Below are 22531 nucleotides of genomic sequence, written 5' to 3' on the forward strand. Positions count from 1 at the left end.
AAATTTAAGATAAACTCTTTTCATAGCCACTTACTGTCTTTGAGGCATTTGTTGTTGTTGTTGTTTTAAGGATCTTTCAGTGTAAAATTATTTCCTTAGTTATTTCAATATAAGCTCGCATCAGCCTAGTGAGATATAGAGCAAGGCTGGTGAAAGAGAATACCGTACTGGGCTATAAATGAAAGAGGCTGGGTGCGGTGGCTCACACCTGTAATCCCAGCACTTTGGGAGGTCGAGGCAGGTGGATCACCTGAGGTCAGGAGTTTGAGACCACCCTGGCCAACATAGTGAAACCCTGTCTCTACTAGAAACACAAAATTCACCAGGCACGGTGGCGGGCGCATATAATCCCAGCTACCCAGGAGGCTGAGGCATGAGAATATCGCTTGTACCTGGGAGGCGGAGGTTGCAGTGAGCTGAGATCACATCACTGCACACCAGCCTGGGCAATAGAGTGAGATTCTGTCTCAAAAAAAAAAAAAAAAAAAAGAGGCGGTGAATAGAGAGCCTTATTTTAGCCTCAGGTTTTAGGTGGATGATTGAGGAAATTAAGATAGGAGAATTTAGGTACTTTGTCTAACAGTGGTTCTCAACAGGGGGTGATTTGCCCACTTAGAGGACTTTGGCAGTGTCCGGAGACAGTTTTGGTTGCCACAGCTCAGGAAGAGGAGTGTGGGTAGAGGTCAGGAATATTGTCAAATAGCCTACAGTGCATAAGACAGCTCTTCAGAACAACAACAAAAATCATCTAGTCCAAAATGTCAGTACTGCTGAGACTGAGAAAACCTGGTCTGAAGCCAGCTTATCTTCAGTTTTGATTAGAACATGCGTGTCCAAAACTGTACCTTTGGCGTCTAATAATCTTGTCATCAGTTGTTGGTGATCCCCTCTAAATTATTATTTTTGTTTTTTCAGGTTCATTTGTTAAATTGAGGCAAAATTTACATAACGTAAAATTAACTATTACCCATTTTAAAGTGTGTGATTCAGTCACATTTAGTGAATTCAATATGTTGTGCAGCTGTCGTTTCTATCTAGTTCCAAGACATTTTTATCACCTCAAAAGGAGAGACCCTGTACCCCGCTCAGCCCCCTCACCCCCCGGCCGCCGGCAACCACTCGTCTGCTTTCTGTCTCTGGATTCTAAATTATTTTTATGTTTGCTTTTTTGTGGTGCTCTGGAAAGAACCCTGGTCAGGAAGTCAGGAGAGTGGACTTCACATCCCCACGTCTCCGTTCTTCCTCTTGCTAGCTGTGATTTGGGCAAGTCATTCATCTGTTGTATGCCTCAGTTTCCTTTTTGTTTCTGTGGCAGCTGTCATGGTAGCCAGAATGCCATTTTTTTCTAAGTAAGATCTTTAAAGTCTGAAATTCTAGCCCACATGTTGTTTGCTCAGCATTTTTGTTGGACATCTGTAAAAACATTTTTTATCCTACACTGATTGGTTTCTCACCCAAGATGTTTCCGAAACACCATTCCAGTTCCTGCATTAGTGTCCTGGGATTGGTGTGCTTGGAATGAGAAGTTAATGCTACTATCAGCTTAAATAAAAGGTTAGCGAGGTAAAGATGCCACCAACATGTTAGTTCATCGCATAGCTAAACATAAATATATTTTGGGTTACCTGATTTAGCACCTACCTTGTATTACCTTGTATTCATGAAACAAAAGCAAGTGTATTATCTTTCTCTCTTCCCATTGTTGCGTAAAGCCCTCCAGTGGCTTTCTCTTGCATTTAGAATAGTCTAAGTCCCTTACCATTGCTTAGCGGGGCCCACAGAAACTTTCTGCATCTTCTACCTTCCTTGCCTCGTACCATTCTCTCCTAGCTGTAGCTACATCAGCTTTCTTTTCTTCTCATAAAGACTCTGAACTCCTTAGGGCCTTTGCACCTGCTCATGGTTTCCAGCTTTCAGCTCATATTTATCTCAATGAATGAAACATGCCCTGATCAGCCTATCTATAGCTTGTTCTATTTTATTAGTTTTAAATGGTTTATTTTTTTGTTGTTGTTTTTTTTTTTGAGACGGAGTCTCACTCTGTCACCAGGCTGGAGTGCAGTGGCGTCATCTCGGCTCACTGCAATCTCCACCTCCCAGGTTCAAGCGATTCTTGTGCCTCAGCCTTCCGAGTAGCTGGGATTACAGGCACCCGCCACCACACCCAGCTAATTTTTGTATTTTTAATAGAGACGGGGTTTCACCATGTTGGCCAGGATGGTCTCGGTCTCTTGACCTCGTGATCTGCCTGTCTCCCACCACACCCAGCTAATTTTTGTATTTTTAGTAGAGATGGGGTTTCACCATGTTGGCCAGGATGGTCTCAATCCCTTGACCTCGTGATCCGCCTGCCTCGGCCTCCCAAAGTGCTGGGATTATAGGCATGAGCCACCGCGCCTGGCCTAATTTCAAGTAAGTTTTATAAAGAAAGTAACACAATGAATTCCTGTCAGTGTCAGTGATTATTAACATTTTGTGTTCATGATCACCCAGTGAAAAGTATACCCTCGCCTCTCTTCCCAACCCATTCAATCTTTGTCATATAACTGTTTTCTGTTTTCTTCTTCTGAGGTTATCTTTTTGGTTTACTTTAGTCTGTTTTCTCCCTAAGAATGTGAGTTATATCAGAGCAGGGATCTTCTCTATCCTATGCATTCCTGTATTTACAGTACCTAGAATTGTCCTATGCATAGTAGATGTACTCAATATTTACTGAGTGAGTGAATGAATAAATGAATGAAATAAAATTTCCAAAAGCAGGGACTGTGTTTTATCCATATTTGTATTCTGAACTGTGTCTAGTAAAGAGCTTCACACATATTGAATGAAGTGTTTCCTGTCTATTTATTTATTTATTTATTTTTTGAGACAGAATCTCGCTCTGTCACCCAGGCTGGAGTGCAGTGGCAGTATCTCAGCTCACTGCAACCTCCACCTCCCGGGTTCAAGCGATTCTCCTGCCTCAGCCTCCCGAGTAGCTGGGATTACAGGCACACGCCACCGCACCCGGCTAGTTTTTGTATTTTTAGTAAAGATGGGTTTTCACCATGTTGGCCAGGGTCTTGAACTCCTGACCTCAAGTGATCTTCCTGCCTCGGCCTCCTAAAGTGCTGGGATTACAGACGTGAGCCACCGTGCCTGGCCCTGTCAACTATTTTTTTGTTGTCACTGCCCCCCTCTGCTGACAGGAGATTTGCTTATATAACATAAGCCTTGTCAGAATTTTTCTAATGGGAGGAGAATGGTATAGTTTTCTTTCATTTGCTTTCTGATCCCCCTGTTTGTATAATAAAAACCAAGTGGTTTTTTTTTTTTTTTTTTTTTTTTTTTTTTGAGACAGTCTCACTCTGTCGCCCAGGCTGGAGTGCAGGGGCGCAGTCTCGGCTCACTGCAACCTCTACCTCCTGAATTCAAATGATTCTCCTGCCTCAGCCTCCTGAGTAGCTGGGACTACAGGCGTGCACCACCACACCCAACCAATTTTTGTGTTTTTAGCAGAGATGGGGTTTCACTATGTTGGCCAGGCTGGTCTCGAACTCCTGACCTCGTGATCTGCCCACCTCAGCCTCCCAAAGTGCTGGGTAATATTACAGGCATGAGTCACCACGCCTGGCCGAAACAAGCTTTGATTGACTAGAAATTTTTTTCCTTGCCAGATTTACTTGGTGGTTGTCTCTGCATAGGTAATTTATAACACATTCTAGAAGCCCACATTTGTCTTTCTTTTCTCTGATTCATTGTTTCTAGAGCTACAGAAGGTAAAAGCTGGAAAGGATGTTAGAGATAATTGAGGTTTAACTCATAGTTTTACAGATGAGGATGTTGCCCAAGGTCACATAATAGGTAGTGAGTCGAATTGGGATTAGAACCGGTAGAGCCAAGCCTAGCAGTTAATAGGAAGCCCAAGACTTAATCATTTTCTCATTGTTCCGTATTTACGAGTTCTGTTTTATCAGTTAGATTCTTAAGTTCTTTGTCATGACTGGCCGTGTATTATATTAGGCTCTTTTAGTACTTTGCATGGCCTTTAGCATTAGGGACAGAGTAATGTTTTTGGATTGAGAGTCATGTGAAGGCATTGCTTTAGTTGAAAATAATTTAATTTAATATTATATTTCTACCTGCCTTATGGGAAGAGACACCTGGAGGGCAAATCTTGATTACTTGTACAATGGGTATGTAAAAAGAATTGGGAATGGGACAGATGAGATGGAGAAAATTAACAGAAGGCTGCAGATGGTGGCTTAGCACTTTGGAACGAGTCCATCAGTTCCTGCTGTCCAATCCAGTGTGAAAGATCCATCTGGGCCTCCCTTGAGTGCAAGAATGTGATGTAATGGGCCTGGGATGTGCAAGCTGGGTTTCACTGAAAGTAATTATCAGGCTGGGTCGGATAGACTTGGCAATGTTAGATGTAAGATACAAGATGAGAAGAACTTAAGACTTGGGTTAGGCAGATCCTTAATATAGGACCTATCTTCCCATTTATCTGGTAAAATCCAGACCCTTGGCACCTTGGTCCTTGTTTTTATTTTTTATTAAAACATCTTACATAAATGTCAAAATTTAAAACAGTACCTTTCTCTTTCAAAAAAATTATTGTAAACATTTTAGGAAATTGAGATAAGCAAAAAGAAGAAAATAATTATAATTACTTCGAGCCTATATAGGTCTACCTATGTATATATACAGATACATGTAAAATGTATCATATGATATATATTTTTATGGCTTTTTAAAGGTAATATATAATGTTTTTCATGTTAATATGTAGATCTAATGTCACTGTAATTCAGATATGGCCATGCTGTCACTTACGCCCTATTGTCGGACATCAAGGTTTTTTCCAATCTTAAATGGACCAACAGTGCTAAGATGACATCTCTGTGTAAGTGTATACATGACTCTTTTCTTAGGATGTAACTTTATAGTGGAGTGTGTCATCTCAAAGTCATGGACTAGTAAATTTCTGAAATATTCTAATGGCCAGTATTCTCTAATATCATGGCTAATATTCTCAAAACTTGCCTTATTTCTTCTGCACGTCAAATAAACAGTGATCCTTAGCTGTGGCTGCAGTTCTGTTTTATTATAACTAGAAAAGACTGGGGAAGGGTCATTTCTATTTGTTGAGTCTGGTTCCCCAAAATACAGTAATAGAAGTTGTCACCATTGATTCTTGATAATGCGATTCAGTCCAGTTGGTAAAGTCATTCTGCTGCTTACAGTTGCACGTGGTTTTCAGTTTCTAGCTCTTCTTTCCTTGTTCATCCCCCGCCCCACCCCCACACTCTTCACTACTTTGTGTGCCCGAAGCAGGCCTGGGTTTGGCTTGGCTCCCATTCTTAGGGCTAAAGAGGCCTTTGGCTCCCAGCTCCTAATTCAGTAGCATTTGCTGATTTTCACATTGTGGGGAGACATAAGGGCTGTCTCTGCCCTCCTGCCTTCACCAGAGGTAAGTGATGGAAGGGTATTGCTATGGGGTCAGAGACAAGGTGGAGAACCCCCTTTCCAGAGACTCTGCTAAAGGAAAATTAGGACTTCGGAGGTTGAGGAAACTGTCCCTCAGCCCGCCTGGGAAGCTCTTTGAAGCCATTCTTGAGTCTCCATCCGCCTTGTATTGTGTCTTTGTGTGGAGACAGGTGGTGGGCGGCCTTCTGGGTGAGGGGGATGGAACCATGACCACCTCTGGCAGGCGTCGGGCAGAGCCGCCCCTTTCCTTTCTTGTGGCAGTGCGGGTGCGGCCCATCTGTATATCTGTGCCTCCGCATTCTGTTCTTGAGGACGATGCTGCTTTTTTTGCGGCCAGGCTGCAATCGGACTTCTGATTAGACATTGTTAAGTTTTCCTCAGGAGATGCCTGACATCCTCTTTCAAACTGGTCTGAGGTTGGGAGTGCCTGGCCCTCTCCTCCACCCTCTCTTGGGGTGCACACACCTCTCTTTGGCCTTGTTGGGAATACTTCTTTTGCAGAGCCTTTGGTCTTCCTGGAGTCAGTGGTGAGGCTGGTGGTGGATGAGGGTTATCTGATGGGGTATGAAGCTCCCATAAGGGGAGTAGTATCAGAAAAGTATTCTTTTGGGGAAAACAGAGGAGAGCAAAGAGAGCAGGTTGATGGTTCTAACCTTGGAGAGTGTGAAGGGAAACAGGGCACTGACAGCAGCAGAGGGCACGACATGCTCCTTTGCAGGATTTCTTTGTTTCCAAGCAAATACCTTATAAGATCTGCAGTCAGTCTGTTTTGGTTGCTTTTAATTGTTTTGAGGCACGTTCTTAATGTATTGCTGTGTCTTGGCCGTGATTACGTCACTTCCTTAAGCTCACTATTCCTGCAGCTGCCTGGCTTGCAGACTCCATTAGCATTGTTCAGACCTGGGGATCTTAGCAGCAGGGACAAGAGGTAGAGTCCTTCACTGCAGGACTCTACCTGTATTCTTTCATTTGGTATTAAGTATGACATTTTGGGCCTGCTCGCCAAACTATTCTGTAAGCTAGATGTGTGGTCTAAAGATAGTCCAAATTTCATGTGCATTTGGAAGGAGGATTATTATTATTATTATTATTATTATTATTTATTTATTTATTTATTTTGAGATGGAGTCCCGCTCTGTCGCCCAGGCTGGAGTGCAGTGGCGCGATCTCAGCTCACTGCAAACTCCACCTCCCAGGTTCATGCCATTCTCCTGCCTCAGCCTCCCGAGTAGCTGGACTACAAGTGCCTGCCACCATGCCTGGCTAATTTTTTTGTATTTTTAGTAGAGACGGGGTTTCACCATGTTAGCCAGGATGGTCTCGATCTCTTGACCTTGTGATCGGCCCGCCTCGGCCTCCCAAAGTGCTGGGATTACAGGCGTGAGCCACCACGCCCGGCCTATTATTATTATTTTTTGAGACAGAGTCTTGCTCTGTTGCCCAGGCTGGAGTGCAGTGGCACGATCTCTGCTCACTGCAAGCTCCGCCTCCCTGGTTCACACCATTCTCCTGCCTCAGCCTCCTGAGTAGCTGGGACTACAGGTGCCTGCCACCACGCCTGGCTAATTTTTTGTATTTTTAGTAGAGACGGGGTTTCACTATGTTAGCCAGGATGGTCTCGATCTCCTGACCTCATGATCCTCCCGCCTTGGCCTCCCAAAGTGCTGGGATTAGAGGCATGAGCCACTGCGCCCGGTGGACGGAGGATTATTAATCACTCTAGATCCCTAGGAGACAGAGATACTCAGTGTTGACAGAGTTTTGAAGTGTATTGCAGGTACTTTATTACTGATTGTGAATTCCCTAAGTTGGCAAATTATACACCTAAAAAGTTAGAGTAGATGCAAAGTTATTTTTGTAATTTTCTCACTCACAGTTTCTTTTTTTCTTTCTTTTTTAGAATGAAACTCATTTATTAGTTTTTTTTTTTTTGCCTGATTTTTTAAATTATTATTATACTTTAAGTTCTAGGGTACATGTGCACAGCGTGCAGGTTTGTTACATATGTATATATGTGCCATGTTGGTGTGCTGCACCCATTAACTTGTCATTTCATTAGGTATATCTCCTAATGGTGTCCCTCCCCCCTCCCCCCACCCCACGACAGGCCCCGGTGTGTGATGTTCCCCTTCCTGTGTCCAAGTGTTCTCATTGTTCAGTTCCCACCTGTGCTCACTCACATTTTCACATGCTCTCTAGGACGGGAGAAAACTGGTTGGGGTGAGGCACTGGGGGCAGTGGGAGTGCATTATAGCTAGTACCCCCCAGAGCCTGTGTGTGATTTATCTTGAGCCTTTCTTAGTGGTGTACCTGTTTAGGGGCATACTTACATGTTTAAGGCATCTGTTTGTCTCCAGTGATTAATTTCTGAGGTGTGGTTTATAAAGTGAGAATCAATTTTGGACAGTGTAAAAATATGTATGATATACATTTTTACTAAATTGTCTCTTAACTTGGGGCATAGGAGTATGTGTAATATGAATGGTTAATTCACTTAGAAGCCATTCGTGTTGGTACTTTCAGTGCCTAGCGGTGGGCACTATAAAGTCATTACATGAATGCATATGAACCTTACCTGTTAACAGACATATGGCTTATAGTCTCAGTTACTGACTTTATTTTTTCAGCTGAAATGAAGTTTCTCTTCTTCTCCTTCTTTGTTCTTCCTTCTTCCTTCTTCTTGAGACAGGGTCTCTCGCCCAGGCTGGAATGCAGTGGCACAACCTCAGCTCACTGCAACCTCTACATCCCAGGCTCAAGCCATCCTTCCACCTTAGCCTCCCAAGTAGCTGGGATCACAGACGGGCGCGCCACCGTGCCTGGCTGATTTTTGTATTTTTTGTAGAGATGAAGTTTCGCCATATTGCCCAGACTGGTCTCAAACTCCTGGGCTCAAGCGATCTTCCTTCCTTGGCTTCCCAAAGTGCTGGGATTACAGGCGTGAGCCACGATGTCTGGCCTACTGTTTTTTAATAGTTCATTTAAATTACTGTGCCTTTTACAGTTGGTATTTACACCATGCATAGGATAAAATGGGGAGATGTCTTAAAGTAGTATAGGAAAGCCTCCAACAGTCAGGAAAACCTGTGCCTGGGTGGATCAGCACTTATACTTACTTTTGCCTTAGGCTTTCTTCGTGAAATGGAAGGTTTGTGTTTTTAAGTGGGTCAGAAATTGGAACTTTAAAATGTTGGTTTCAGCAATTTCGGTTTATCTATTCCTTACTTTATCTACAAATAATTTGAAACTTTTATCTCTCTGTTGTTTGTTCATTAGCCCATCAGTCCGTCCATCCGTTGGTCTATTGTGTAGTATCCATTGCAACACACCTTTCTCTTAGATTTCATTTCTTGTTCATTGGAGATTTGAGGGCTCACCACCAAATCCAGAGGTCCAGGTTTCCCAGTACACTCATGATTTTTGGGAAGAAACTGTTTTTAGGATTGCCATTCATGTTTCCAGGCCCTTCCCATTTTTGTGTTAGATTAAAGTGGTGACAACATGAAGCCTGCAGTCAATGTGAAGGGAGTTGGGTACCTTAGTGAGATAACTTAAAGGGAACCTTTGAATATGGCTCTCTAAATAGTGACCGATCTCTTACAAAATATGTTGGCATATATAGAGTTCAAAGGTAAGCTAGAGACATGAAGAAAGGAGCAGTGATTTATATTTATCACTTCCTTAAAAATGATTACTAATATGGAATTTAGAATTTCTTTTTGCTTTATGAGTCAAGAAGATGGAATATATATACGTTTAATTTTTTTTCTATACCTTTGTCACTGACCTTTTTTTGTATTTGTTTCCTTTGCCCTCAGATATTGACAAATTGCATCCTCCTCATTAATGCTCTGAATGATAAAATGGGTAAAACCAAATAGGGTATGTTGGTTAGGATTTTGGTCCCACAATCTAGGCTATGGGAGTTCAAATCTTGATCATACTATATTATTATATTGTTATTTTGAGACAGAGTCTTGCTCTGGTCGCCCAGACTGGAGTACAGTGGCACCATCTTGGATTCAAGCAATTCCCGTGCCTCAGCCTCCCTAGTAGCTGGGATTACAGGCACGTGCTATCATGCTCAGCTAATTTTTGTATTTTTAGTAGAGACGCGGTTTCACGACGTTGGCCGAACTGGTCTGGAACCGCTGGCCTCAAGTGATCTGCCTGCCTCAGGCTGCCAAAGTGCTGGGATTACAGGCGCGACCCACCACACCTGGCATTGATCATACTATTATAGATGGATCATGATTCTTCCAATTTGGAACCTTAGATTGTGTCAGTAGCTTTACTTTTTTTCTTTTTAAATAAATAAAGCACCATTGGATACCAAATGTGCACATTTATGATTATTTCCATATAGTAACTCCTAAAAGTGTCACAGTATGAATCTTTTTAAAGTCTCTTGATACGTGTATCACATCGACATTGTTGTCAGATTCTTTTTTTTTTTTTTTTGAGACGGAGTCTCGCTCTGTCACCCAGGCTGGAGTGCAGTGGCGCGATCTCGGCTCACTGCAAGCTCCACCTCCGGGTTCACGCCATTCTCCTGCCTCAGCCTCCCGAGTAGCTGGGACTACAGGCGCCCACCACCACGCCCGGCTAAATTTTTTGGTATTTTTAGTAGAGATGGAGTTTCACCATGGTCTCTATCTCCTGACCTCGTGATCCGCCTGCCTCGGCCTCCCAAAGTGCTGGGATTACAAGTGTGAGCCACCACGCCCGGCCTCATTTTTTTTTTTTTTTTTAATGACAAAGGGACTTTGATAAAGTTTATCACATATAGTGGTAGATGTTTTACCTTGTTAATTCTTGAAGAAACTTATTTTTTGATTGGCTTTACTCCATGCGTTTCACAAGTTTCTGTTGCAGGCATTTGAATAGAAATGGCATTTAGATAAATTTAAATGTAGGCCTACCAACAACCATTGACTGGCACTATCTTTATAACAACTTAAAAAGCTGTACTTAGTGAAACTAATGTTAATCACTGTCAGGTTTTGACAAGTCTTGTAAAAAGGGAGGAAAAAATAATTAGGTTAAAGGTGTTACGATTTCTGCTTAGGATGAAAAGTAAAATTGTGGCTCTCTGGAATTTACTTGGAAGCAGATCTTCTGGATAGCTGAGATTTCCATATAATGGAGTTTACTACAGTTTACTACTTGTGGCCTGAAAAAAAATTTTTTTAAATTGATACGGGATCTTGCTATGTTGCCCCAGGCTGCCCTCCAACTCATGGCCTCAAGCCATTCACATGAGCAGCTGGGACTATAGGCAGCATTCCACAACACCCAGCCTGACCTCTTATTTTATTTTAGTATTTTTTTGAGACAGACCCTTTGTTTTTCACCCAGGCTGGAGTGCAGTGGCGTCATCTTGGCTCACTGCAACCTCTGCCTCCCAGGTTCAAGGGATTCTCATGCCTCAGCCTCCCTAGTAGCTGGGACTATAGACACATGCCACCATGCCCGGCTAATTTTTTGTATTTTTAGTAGAGACAGGATTTCACCATGTTGGTCAGGCTGGTCCTGAACTCCTGACCTCAAGTGATCCACCAGCCTCGGCCTCCCAAAGTGCTGATATTACAGGTGTGAGTCACTGTGCCCAGCCCTCAATTTTAAATTTTCTGCTTTCGAGAAGAATCTTGATAGAACATATTATACTTTTTAGCCTTAAAAAAAAAAACATAAAAACCAATCATCTTTGAGGTATCATTTGTATACAATTAATTACACAGATTGTAAGTATACAGTTGAGTTTTGACAGCTGTATACAAGTATATAACCACCACCCCCCAAAAAATATAAATCATTTTCATTCCCCAAGAAAGTTCTCTCATGCCCTGTGCAGTCAAATCTGCCCCACAACACATACCCTGCCCCAGGCAATGGCTGATCTGATTTCTCTCACTACAGATAAATTCGTCTGTCCTGGAAAATAAGTGGAATCATAACATATGCCGTTTTACTTGTCCTTCCCAGGCTAATGTATGGGATATACTTTTATCTAGTCCCAGTAGTTGTGCATCCTCAAGCCTATGTGTTGCTGCACTGCACTGTAGCCTAGTGGTTCATTATCGTTCTGCTGAGCTGTGTCTGTCTTTGCCCGGAACTGTAGTAGCCCCACAGTTAGGTACTGGGAGAGGGAGGTTTCTGTTGCATCTCATGTCAGAAACCAACTCCCTTTTACTTGCATTTGTTCACATACACTTTCCTAATAGTTTTCTGTTTCTGTTATAATTAGCTGTGAGCTGTGCAGCCATGTAACAAACTTTAAGTATTGTTTTGTTTTTCTGGTCTCCAGATGAGCTATATAAAAATGAGGTTAGGTCAGTCTTGCTGTGTGCCACACACTCGTGAGGGGCAGCTCCTCTAGTGCCTGGCGTCAGACATGGCAGAGGCGATGGATTTGGGCAAAGACCCCAGTGGACCCATCCATTCCTCGATTCTGTTGGAGAGAGGGAGGACAGCAGCTCTGTGTCCTTCCATGTGGGGCCCAGCCCGGCCGAGCTCATCCTGCAGGGTGACCGCACTGTCGGGTCCTGGGAGGCGCGGGCCGTTGGGCCACTTCATCTCCACAGGTACATCCTGGACTGGTGGAGCCAGCGAGCGGCTGGAGCTGGAGGCTATCGGCTGGGCCCCGCCTCGCCTCAGGGGACACTGCTCGGAAACACCACGGAGGGGCCTTCCCAGACGCGGATGACGTGGCCGTCCTGACTGACGGGAAAGAAAATGGCTGCTCGCCCAGCTCCATCACCAGCAGCGGCTTGTGGACAACTCGCCCACGCAGCCCTGGTGGCGGTCCCTGAAGCCCCCGCGGGGCCAGGAGCACGAGCACTTGCCAGGGGCGCCCGGAGCGCCCCTCCTCCCAAAGCTCCCGCGGAAGACTGGAGCAGGCCACCGGGCCGCGGATAAGGGAAGTGAGAGAACTCCACATTGGCCTGAAGAAGAGCATGTGAAGGTAGAAATCTAGGAGAGTGAAGAAGCGCTGGAAAAGATGCTTGCAGAAGCCATCCGGGGATTGGAGGAGGTTGTGGTGGATGAGAACCCTGATTTTGAAATACATTTAACAATGTGTGATGAGGATTCCCCATGCCTGAGGAAGACTCAGAAATACAGTCTGATCAGGAAGAAGAAGAAGAAGAAGAAACAGTTTCTCCAGTGGAAGTGGGAGCTGCCATTATGATCATTCCGCAGTTAATAGAGAAGTTTAACTTGGATCTATCAACAGTTACACAGGCCTTCCTAAAAAATAGTGGCGAGCTGGAGGCTGCTTCCTCCTTCGTAGCGTGAGGTCAGAGAGCTGATGGATAACCCGTTTGGTCCCAACAAGATGACATAGGTTTGTAAAAAGATGATGAGGATAACAGAGAGGCATTGGTCAAAAAATTTGGTGTTTAGAATGTAGCTCAGAGGATTGAGTTTCGAAAGAAATAATTGGCAAGATGATGAGAAAAAAAAGTCATGGCAGATGAGGTGGTTCAAAAAAATTGTGACCATTTAACTTTAGAGAGTTCTTGCATTGGAACTGGCACTTATCTTCTGACCATTGCTGCTGTTACTCTGTGAGTCCCAAATTTTGCAGCCAAGCAGAGTTGTAGAGGGGAGGATAAAAAGCAAACAAATTGGATGTATTTACAGCTGTCCTTGAACAAGTATCAATATTTATGAAAGGAAGATTTAAACCGGAGAGGAGTTGGTCTACATAGTAGTAATCCTTTGTTGGAATGGAACCCTTGCTATATTAGTGACGAAGTCAAAAGAAATTTAGGAGGCATAGGGCATTTCAGGCAGCATAAGTAATCTCCTATCCTTTGGCAGAAGCTCCTTTAGATTGTGATGGATTCCAAATAATTAATTTAGAAATATGGGAAGATTTAATTATGAGGCCTTAAACATGGATTATCCCCAGACCCTTGTCGTTTCTCTCAATGAGCTCTGAGTTCTAGACTGCGTCAAAAATGCCATATTCATTTTGCTAACTTAGTATTTATTTGGGGACCTTGTTCCTTGGCTGTTCTTTTCTTGGAACCCTTCTCATTCAAGTCTGTAGGATGTCTTTCTTTACCCACCACTCACTCAATTTTGTTTAGAACACTCACGCAACCCTAAGGAGTCTCAAGAATAAGCTTACTTGGTTATTGTGTTATTTATTGAGCATAGTTTGTCCCAACCATTGTGTTAGATTATAAAAATTAGTGGATTGGCTCCACTTTGTTGTGTTGTTTTCATTATTGAAAATAAATATAACTTTGTATTTGAAAAAAATGAGGTTGTGTTATGGCATGATAAAACACAGTAAAGTTGTACCTCAGCATTTTGATTTAGGGATTTTCTGCTCATCTTATTTACACTTTTATCACTTTAATGTTTATCTGTATGCATTTATCACTTTATTATCTTAAATAAACTTCTAATTTCTCAAAAAGTTTTAGATTTGCAGCAAAAATGGAGAGGAAGGTACAGAGATTACATAACTTATATCACCCCTGTCCCTCACCCACATTGATAGGTATTGTGAGGACCTTGTAATAATGATAGTCCTAATTCTTTCCTCCCATCCCTGTATCATTGCTGTCTGTCATTTTACTTAGCGACACCGACACGTGTAAGTACACATCAATGTATATCATAGAATACATTGTTGCCGTTCCTATTTTGAACACACTCATTCGCTAAGAATTTTTTTTTTTAAGTTTTTATATTAGCCTCATTCATTCTCCAGTGCTTTTTCTTCATGTGGATCGGAGTTTCTGACCTGTATCATTTCCATTCTCTCAAGATTTTTTTTTTGGCTGGGCGCGGTGGCTCACACCTGTAATCCCAGCACTTTGGGAGGCCGAGGTGGTGGATCACAATTTGGACCAGCCTGGCCAACATAGTGAAACCCTGTCTCTACTAAAAATACAAAAAAAAAATCAGCCAGGCTTGGTGGCGGGCGCCTGTAATCCCAGCTACCCAGGAGGCTGAGGCAGAAGAATTGCTTGAACCCGGGAGGCAGAGGTTGCAGTGAGCCGAGATCCCACCATTACACTCCAGCCTGGGCGACAGAGCGAGACTCCGTCTTGCACTGGGTGTTCCCTTCCCCTGGGTCAGTTAGGCTCTGATAAAACCCCATCTCTACTAAAAAAAAAAATTTTTTTTTTTTTTTTATTTCTTACAAGGCAGGTCTATACATCTCAATTGTGGTTGCAGAAAGTCTTTATTCTCCTTCACTACACAAGGATACTTTGTCAGGGTACAGAATTCTAGGTTGGTGGGTTTTTTCTCTCATCACTTTATTTCACTCCCCTCTTGTCTTGCTTGCCTGGTTTCTGAGAAGTCAGATATATGGTAATTCTTATCGTCTATAGAGAAGGTGGTTTTTTTTTTCCCCCTCTGGCTTCTTGCAGGATGTTTTCTTTCTTTTCTTTATGTGTATTTTTCTGTAGTTTGGATGTGACATGCTTAGAGTAGTTTTGTTTTGTTTTGTTTTTGTTTTGAGACAGAGCCTTACTCTGTGGCCTAGGCTGGAGTGCAGTGGCGCGATCTCGGCTCACTGCAACCTCCACCTCCTGGGTTCAAGCAGTTCTTCTGCCTCAGCCCCCCGAGTAGCTGGGATTACAGGCGCGCACCACCAGGCCCAGCTAATTTTTTGTACTTGTAGTAGAGACGGGGTTTTACTATGTTGGCCAGGCTGATCTCGAACTCCTGACCTCAGGTGATCCGCCTGCCTCAGCCTCCCAAAGTTCTGGGATCCCATGCCTGGCCTTAGAGTAGTTTTTTGAGCATTTGCTGTGCTTGGTGTTCTCTGAACTTCCTTAGATCTGTGGTTTGGTGTCTGACGTTAATTTGGATAAATTTTCAGTCATTTCAAATATTTCTTCTCTTCCTTTCTTCTCCTCTTGGCATTTTCATGTGTTTATATTACACCTTTTGTATTTGTCCCAGAGTTCTTGGGTATTCTGGGTTTTTTTGTCTTTTTTTTTTCCTTTGGTTTTCAGTTTGTATTGCTACATCCTTAAGCTCAGAGATTATTCGTTTTTTTCAGCGGTGTCCACTCTCCTAATGAGCCCGTCAGTGGCATTCTTCATTTCTGTCACCATGCTTTGCTCTCTGGAACTTCTTTTCATTTTTTCTTATAATTCCCATCTCCCTGCTCACACTGTCCGCGTGTTCCTGCAAGCTGCCTACTTTCTCCATTAGAGTCCTTCACATTAATCAGAGTTGGTTTCAATTTCCTGCCTGATAATTCCACTTCCCTGCCCTCTCTCAGTCTGGTTCCGATGAGTCTGGTCTGATGCTTGTTCTGCCTTTTCACACTACTTTTTGCCTTTTAGTGTGCCTTGCAGTTTTTCTTGGTAGTTGCACAGGATGTACTGGGTGAAGTAGGCCTTTAGCAATGTGGTGGTGAGGAGTGGGAAAGCAGGAAGCGTTCTTTAGTTTTAGGATTAGGTCTCAGCCTTTTCGTGAGCAGCTGCCTGTGGATGGCGAACTTCACACATGCTTCTCTGTTATCCCCCCCACCCTTCATGGGACAAGATGGCTAGACTGGACTGGAGTTGAGTGTTCCCTTCCCCTGCGTTTGTCAGTTAGGCTCTGATAAAACCCTGTCTCTACTAAAAATACGAAAAATTAGTCGTGTGTGGTGGCACACGCCTATAGTCGCAGCTACTCAGGAGGCTGAGGCAGGAGAATCACTTGAACCCAGGAGGTGGAAGCTGCAGTGAGCCAAGATTGCGCCACTGCACTCCAGCCTGGGCGACTGAGCGAGACTTCGTCTCCAAAAAAAAAAAAAAAAAAGAAGAAGAATTAAGTGCTCTGGCCTGTTTCAGAATGGCTCCTTTCCAGAGTGGTCTCCTGCTTCCGGCAAGAGAGGATTTTTCTGCTACTCACCATGATAACCTGGTGGAACTCCAGAGGTAAATCTTAGAAGAACTGCCCCCTGCACACCATGAGTGGGTTCCCCTGGAGTTTTTAGCTCTCAGATTTGTTCACCCTGAGGCACTGGTTCCCTTGTAGGTTTCTTCTCTGGTCAGTCGTGATACCCGGTATTCCCGGCTGCCTCCAGTTTGGGGCACTGTGATTTGCCCTGTGACCTCATCTCTTTGAGGAATCTAAGAAGACTTGTTTCGTCTTCAGTGTGGTTACCTTTTTACTTGTTTACTCGGACTTCCAAACTCCTCACACGCTGAACCGGAATCCCATTCAGCATCGTTTTAAAGCCGCAGTATGCATAAATAATACTTTGCCTTTTCCACCTTAATATTTTCCATTCTTTTTGTTTGCTGTCACTCTGCATCTTCTATTCAGAGCCTATAGCTCTTGACATTCTGTCATTGTAAGCACATCTTAAAATATTTTTATATTATATTACCAGAATATGCTAAGGAATTAAGTGAACTTTGAGAAGATAATTGTTACCTACCAGGCTAGTCTTGAACTCCTGGGTTCAAGCAATCCTCCTGCCTCAGCCTCCCCAAGTGCTGGAGTTACAGGTGTGAGCCACCACACCCGGCCATGGTTACTTTTTGTTTTTAAGTTTGGTGAAGTTTTAATGACCAAGTCTAAGGGTTGGAGTAGGGATTACTCTGTTAGCAGGCTCTGGGAGTCTCATGGTCATGTAGAAAAAGGGATTCCTCACCAATGGGGAGTGTGGTCATCTCCCTCAATTGCAGACACACCTTAAATTCAGGGAGACATCTCTCCACACTTGGACCATCTTCACAGACCCTGGCGGGAGTCGATGGGCAAAGCTGTAACAGTGATGGCCATTTAGCATTGCCTGGTATTCATTGTCCAGCACGATGATGTGGAGCTCAAATACTCTGCCATCCTCAAAGGGCATATTGTTGGATCTCTCCTCACACTTCGAGGCCCACACTCATGGCTGTTCATGATCACCCAGTGGCCAAAGTACACTCAGAAATGGAAGGCGATGTCTGAGTGCTCATCGTCCCCCTGTGGAAATGCACCTGCAGCTGTGAGTTGTTGACGAAAGGGAGGATTGGTGTCCCTCTCTCATGCAAGAACCAGCAGACAAGGACACAGGCCGTGTGTGGGGCACGGGCAACAGTGATACTGTTGTCTCCCTCTGGGCGGCTCCTGTGAATTGTGACCAGTCTTCTCCATGGTTCCTTCTAAAGCCGTGTTTTTGCCCTAGACATTAATGTAAGAAATATTTATTGCTTGCTTTTTACTAGCTGTCTTGCCAGACAACAGAGAGGTTGAAGACAAGGCGGAGTCCTTGTGTTTCAGAATGATATAATCTAATATCTAAAATTCAGGCTTCTTTCTTTGCAGTGTCTATTCTTGAAGCTTGGCTTTTACGTTAACTATGCATTTACTTGCCTTTTGAAAAATGCTAAGAAAGTGTCTTGTGCTTGTTTCCTTCTCACTACTTTTGGTTTGTTTTGTTTAGTAAATTTGTTTGGAAAGATGCATGTGGTTGCTTCTCCTTTTAGAGTCCAAGTGTAGTGTGGTATGGTCTTCAGAGGTTATAAATTGCATCTAGTATCTGAGGAAGATGATCTTAATCTCATGCATGTGAACACAGGTGAATATGTATGTAGCAGCACCCTGGAATGATTTTTGGTGTGAGAACAACTGAGCTTAGAACCGTCAAGCTGCCTTCTGTTCTGGACCTATTTGGTCCCGGTTTTCTTGTGCTTTGTAATTCTTACTTTCAGTACATATTTATTGAGGACCTATAACATGTCAGGTTTTAGGTGCTGAGTACAGAAAGTCAAATAAGTTAAAGACAACTAAATACTATATGGGCTTTGATAGGAATAGGACTATGCAAAAGGATACCTTGGGCACACAGAGCAAATACATCTAAATGAGACTTGGGATTAAGAACGGCTTCCCAGGACAGCAGAGCTTGAGTTAAGTTGAAGAAGCAAGTGTAGGAATTAGCTTGGCCAGAGTTGATGGGTCTTAGAGGAGAAGCAGCATTCTAGACAGTGGAAACTTTTGTCTCTTGGTTTCTAGTCTAGGCGGATAGACCAAGGGTCTAATCTAGAGATAAACCAGATAGGAGGTTAACATTTAATTAAATGAGAGATGATGATGACTCTGAACTAGACTGGTGAGGGTGGGAATAAAGAATAGGGGCCATAAAAGCGAAGTTAAAGAGAAAGGAAAGGAGATAAGATCTACAGAAATTGGTGAATAGTTCAAAGTGGGAGTGTGGGAATGGCGTCCGTGCTCCTTCCCAGAATTCTGCTTTTGGTGGCTGAGATACAGAGGAATTTCCTTTTTAACCATATATCAAGCTAAGAGATTAGGAAATAAACCCTCAGGTACCCATCATATATATAGCTTCAGCAGTTACCAGCTGAAGGCCAGTCTTGTTTTATCTGTTTCCCCCCACTCAGATTATTTGAAGCAAATCCCAGACATCGTATCATTTCATCCATGAATGTATCCATTTGTCCATCCAAAAGACACTGGTCTTTAAAAAAACAAAAACCCACAATATATTATCACACATAAAAAGATGAAAAAGAATTCCTTAATGTTGTCAAATTTCAGATTTCCATAGTGGTCCTCCCTACTTTTTACAATTTGTTTAAAGTCACATTCAAATAAAGTCCATATGTTGTAAATGGTTCTATTCTTTTTTTTTTTTTTCTTCCCTGAGACAAGTCTCTCTCTGTCTCCCAGGCTGGAGTGCAGTGGCACGATTTCAACTCACTGCAACCTCTGCCTCCCAAGTTCAAGGGATTCTCCTGATTCAGCCTCCCAAGTAGCTGCGACTGCAGGCATGCGCCACCATGCCCAGCTAATTTTTGTATTTTTAGTAGAGACGGGGTTTTACCATATTGGCCAGGCTGGTCTCAAACTCCTGACCTCAGGTGATCCCACCCGCCTCAGCCTCCCAAAGTGTTGGGATTACAGGCGTGAGCCACTATGCCCAGCCTAAATATTTTTTTATTCTATACCTTTCCCCTTTTTCTTGCAGTTTATGTTTTGGAGAAACCAGGTTTCTCTTTTTCTGTAGATTTTCCCAGTTTGGAAATTGGTGATTTTATCTCCGTTGAATCGTTTAACATGTTCTTCAGTTCTCTCTGTGTCCTATAAATTGGTGGTTAAATTTGATCAAATTCAGATTTATGTTGGGGGAACACAAATTCTTTTTTTTAATTATACTTTAAGTTCTAGGGTACATGTGCACAACGTGCAGGTTTGTTACATAGGTATACATGTGCCATGTTGGTTTGCTGCACCCATCGTCATTTACAGCAGGCATTTCTCCTAATGCTATCCCTCCACCAGCCCCCTACCCCACGACAGGCACTGGTGTGTGATGTTCCCCAAGTGTTCCTGTGTCCAAGTGTTCTCATTGTTCAATTCCAACCTTAGACTGAGAATATGCGGTGTTTGGTTTTCTGTCCTTGTGATAGTTTGATGAGAATGATGGTTTCCAGCTTCATCCATGTCCCTGCAAAGGACATGAACTCATCCTTTTTTTAATGGATGCATATTATTCCATGGTGTATATGTGCCACATTTTCTTTATCCAGTCTACCATTGATGGACATTTGGGCTGATTCCAAGTCTTTGCTATTGTGAATAGTGCCACAATAAATATACGTGTACCTGTGTCTTTATAGTGTCATGATTTATAATCCTTTGGGTATATATCCAGTAATGGGATCACTGGGTCAAATGGTAACTGTGTTCGGAATTGATTCCTTCTGGTGGGTTCTTGGTCTCGCTGACTTCAAGAATGAAGCCGTAGACCTCACGGTGAGTGTTACAGCTCTTAAAGGTGGCGCGTCCAGAGTTTGTTTCTTCCGGTGGGTTTGTGGTCTCGCTGACTTAGGAGTGAAGCCGCAGACCCTTGCAGTGAGTGTTACAGCTCTTAAAGGTGGTGCGGACCCAAAGAGTGAGCAGCAGCAAGATTTATTATGAAGAGCAAAAGAACAAAGCTTCCACAGCGTGGAAGGGGACCAGGGCGGGTTGCAACTGCTGGCTTGGGTGGCCAGCTTTTATTCCCTTATTTGGCCCCTCCCATGTCATACTGATTAGTCCATTTTACAGAGTGCTGATTGGTCCATTTTTACAGAATGCTGATTGGTGCATTTACAATCCTCTAGCTAGACAGAAAAGTTTTCCAAGTCCCCACCTGACCCAGCTGGCTTCATCTCTCAGTATTTCTAGTTGTAGATCCTTGAGGAATCGCCACACTGTCTTCCAAAATGGTCAAACTAATTTACACCCCCACCAAGGGTGTAAAAGCCTTCCTATTTCTCCACATCCTCTCCAGCATGTGTTGTTTCCTGACTTTTTAATGATTGTCATTCTAACTGGTGTGAGATGGTATCTCATTGTGGTTTCGATCTGCATTTCTCTGATGACCAGTGATGATGAGCATTTTTTCATGTGTCTGTTGGCTGCATAAATGTCTTCTTTTGAGAAGTGTCTGTTCATATCCCTTGCCCACTTTTTGATGGAGTTGTTTTTTTCTTGTAAATTTGTTTAAGTTGTTTGTAGATTTTGGATATTAGCCCTTTATCAGATGGTTAGATTGCAAAAGTGGCGGAACACAAATTCTTAATGGATGGTGATGGAAGTAGTTACATAATGTCTGCTGTCTCTGAGATGTGAACAGACATTGATGGTTATTGCCTAGATCCTAGATCCATTATTTTCTAGGGCTTGCACAGTGGCAATTTTTTTCTTTTTAGCGTTAGTACCTTCAGAGTGCACAGTACTTACACAATGGCGATAATTTAATTTTTGGTCATTCATTCTTCAAAGATAACTAGAATATCTTTATAAAGAGAAACTTATCATCAAACATTTGATTATCCTGAATACAGTTCAAATAAGGTGAGATAAAAGCATGATTATTTCCCGGCTTATTTCACAATAAAAGGTTTCAAAATATTGAGTTTGTTCCTAGTGAAAAATACTGTTTCTTTTTCTTTATTTTTTAAATTTAAATTAAATAGAGACATGGTCTCCCTATGTTGCCTAGGCTGGTCTCGAACTCCTGGGCTCGAATGATCCTCTTGACTCGGCCTCTGAAAGTGTTGGGATTACAGGCGTGAGCCACTGCACCCAGATGAGAAAAATAATGTTTTTATTTGTGTGTGTGTGTGTGTATAAAGGCAGCAGAGTCATCTGGGAATGCTCAGGGAATAGGCGTGGTGGGGTAATGTGCTCAAGAGAGACAAATATTTGTAGTGGCCTCTAGGAGAACAGGAGAGGGGTTGTGGAGCTTCGTTGATGATGGAGATAGCTTATAGTGGTACCAGTGTACATGTGTGAGTCTATTGTTTTTCATTTTTCCAGTGCTCAGATAACTGCCTAGGAGAACATAAAAATGCAATCATTGTTCATCAGGGTTGGGATTTTGCACGGAGGCGTAAAAGAAGGATTGGTGCAGTAGAGAAGAGTCTGGAATCATGGGGAGAATGACTGAAGTGACTGATCATGGTGGCGGGGCGGGGGGATGGTCTTGGGTGACCATCCCTAGTGCATGGAGAGAAATGCACAGTGGTTGGTACAAAGAAGGTCCTCAGTAAATATATGGTAGAATTAATAGATGAAGGGAACTAATAGATTTGAAGAAAACATAGTATTACAAGGACTAGAGATTCCAATGTAGTCAGAATAGGTATTTTGGATATGAATGACATGTGACAGTAAGATAAAAGACAGGAGGTGAGGATTTGAGAGCAGGGCATATGAAGATCTCACAGGGAGACCGGGTGCGGTGGCTCACACCTGTAATCCCCAGCACTTTGGGAAGCCGACGTAGTTGGATTGCTTGAGCCCAGGAGTTCAAGACCAGCCTGGCCAGTGGGGCACAACACCATCTCTACCAAAAAAAAAAAAGAAAAGAAAAAAGAGATCTCGCAGGGACAGCATCTCTGGACTAGCTTATACAGAATAAGTTATATCAATGGGGGTTGACTTACGGAAGATAAAAAGGAACCATACAGCGTTGGATGAGTAAGGATTTCACAACCATTTAGGTTGATGGTGGGAGGGACAGAAGGAGATTACAGTTTATTATAAGGAAATGGGTAGGTTAGTGAATAACAGGGAGAAGCAGAGAACT

At 43.0% G+C, this 22531-nt stretch overlaps 1 protein-coding gene and 1 pseudogene across 6 annotated transcripts in view; both read left to right on the plus strand.

The window, feature by feature from the left end:
- LOC116458278 (chromatin remodeling regulator CECR2) overlaps positions 1–22531 on the plus strand; it is a 191869-nt gene that overhangs the window by 40729 nt on the left and 128609 nt on the right. The gene's annotated exons all lie outside the window — the stretch shown is intronic.
- LOC116458645 (telomeric repeat-binding factor 2-interacting protein 1-like) lies at positions 5679–14181 on the plus strand (annotated as a pseudogene).

This window comes from Hylobates moloch, unplaced genomic scaffold (assembly GCF_009828535.3).
Source record: "Hylobates moloch isolate HMO894 unplaced genomic scaffold, HMol_V3 SCAFFOLD_19, whole genome shotgun sequence".
Taxonomy (NCBI): domain Eukaryota; kingdom Metazoa; phylum Chordata; class Mammalia; order Primates; family Hylobatidae; genus Hylobates; species Hylobates moloch.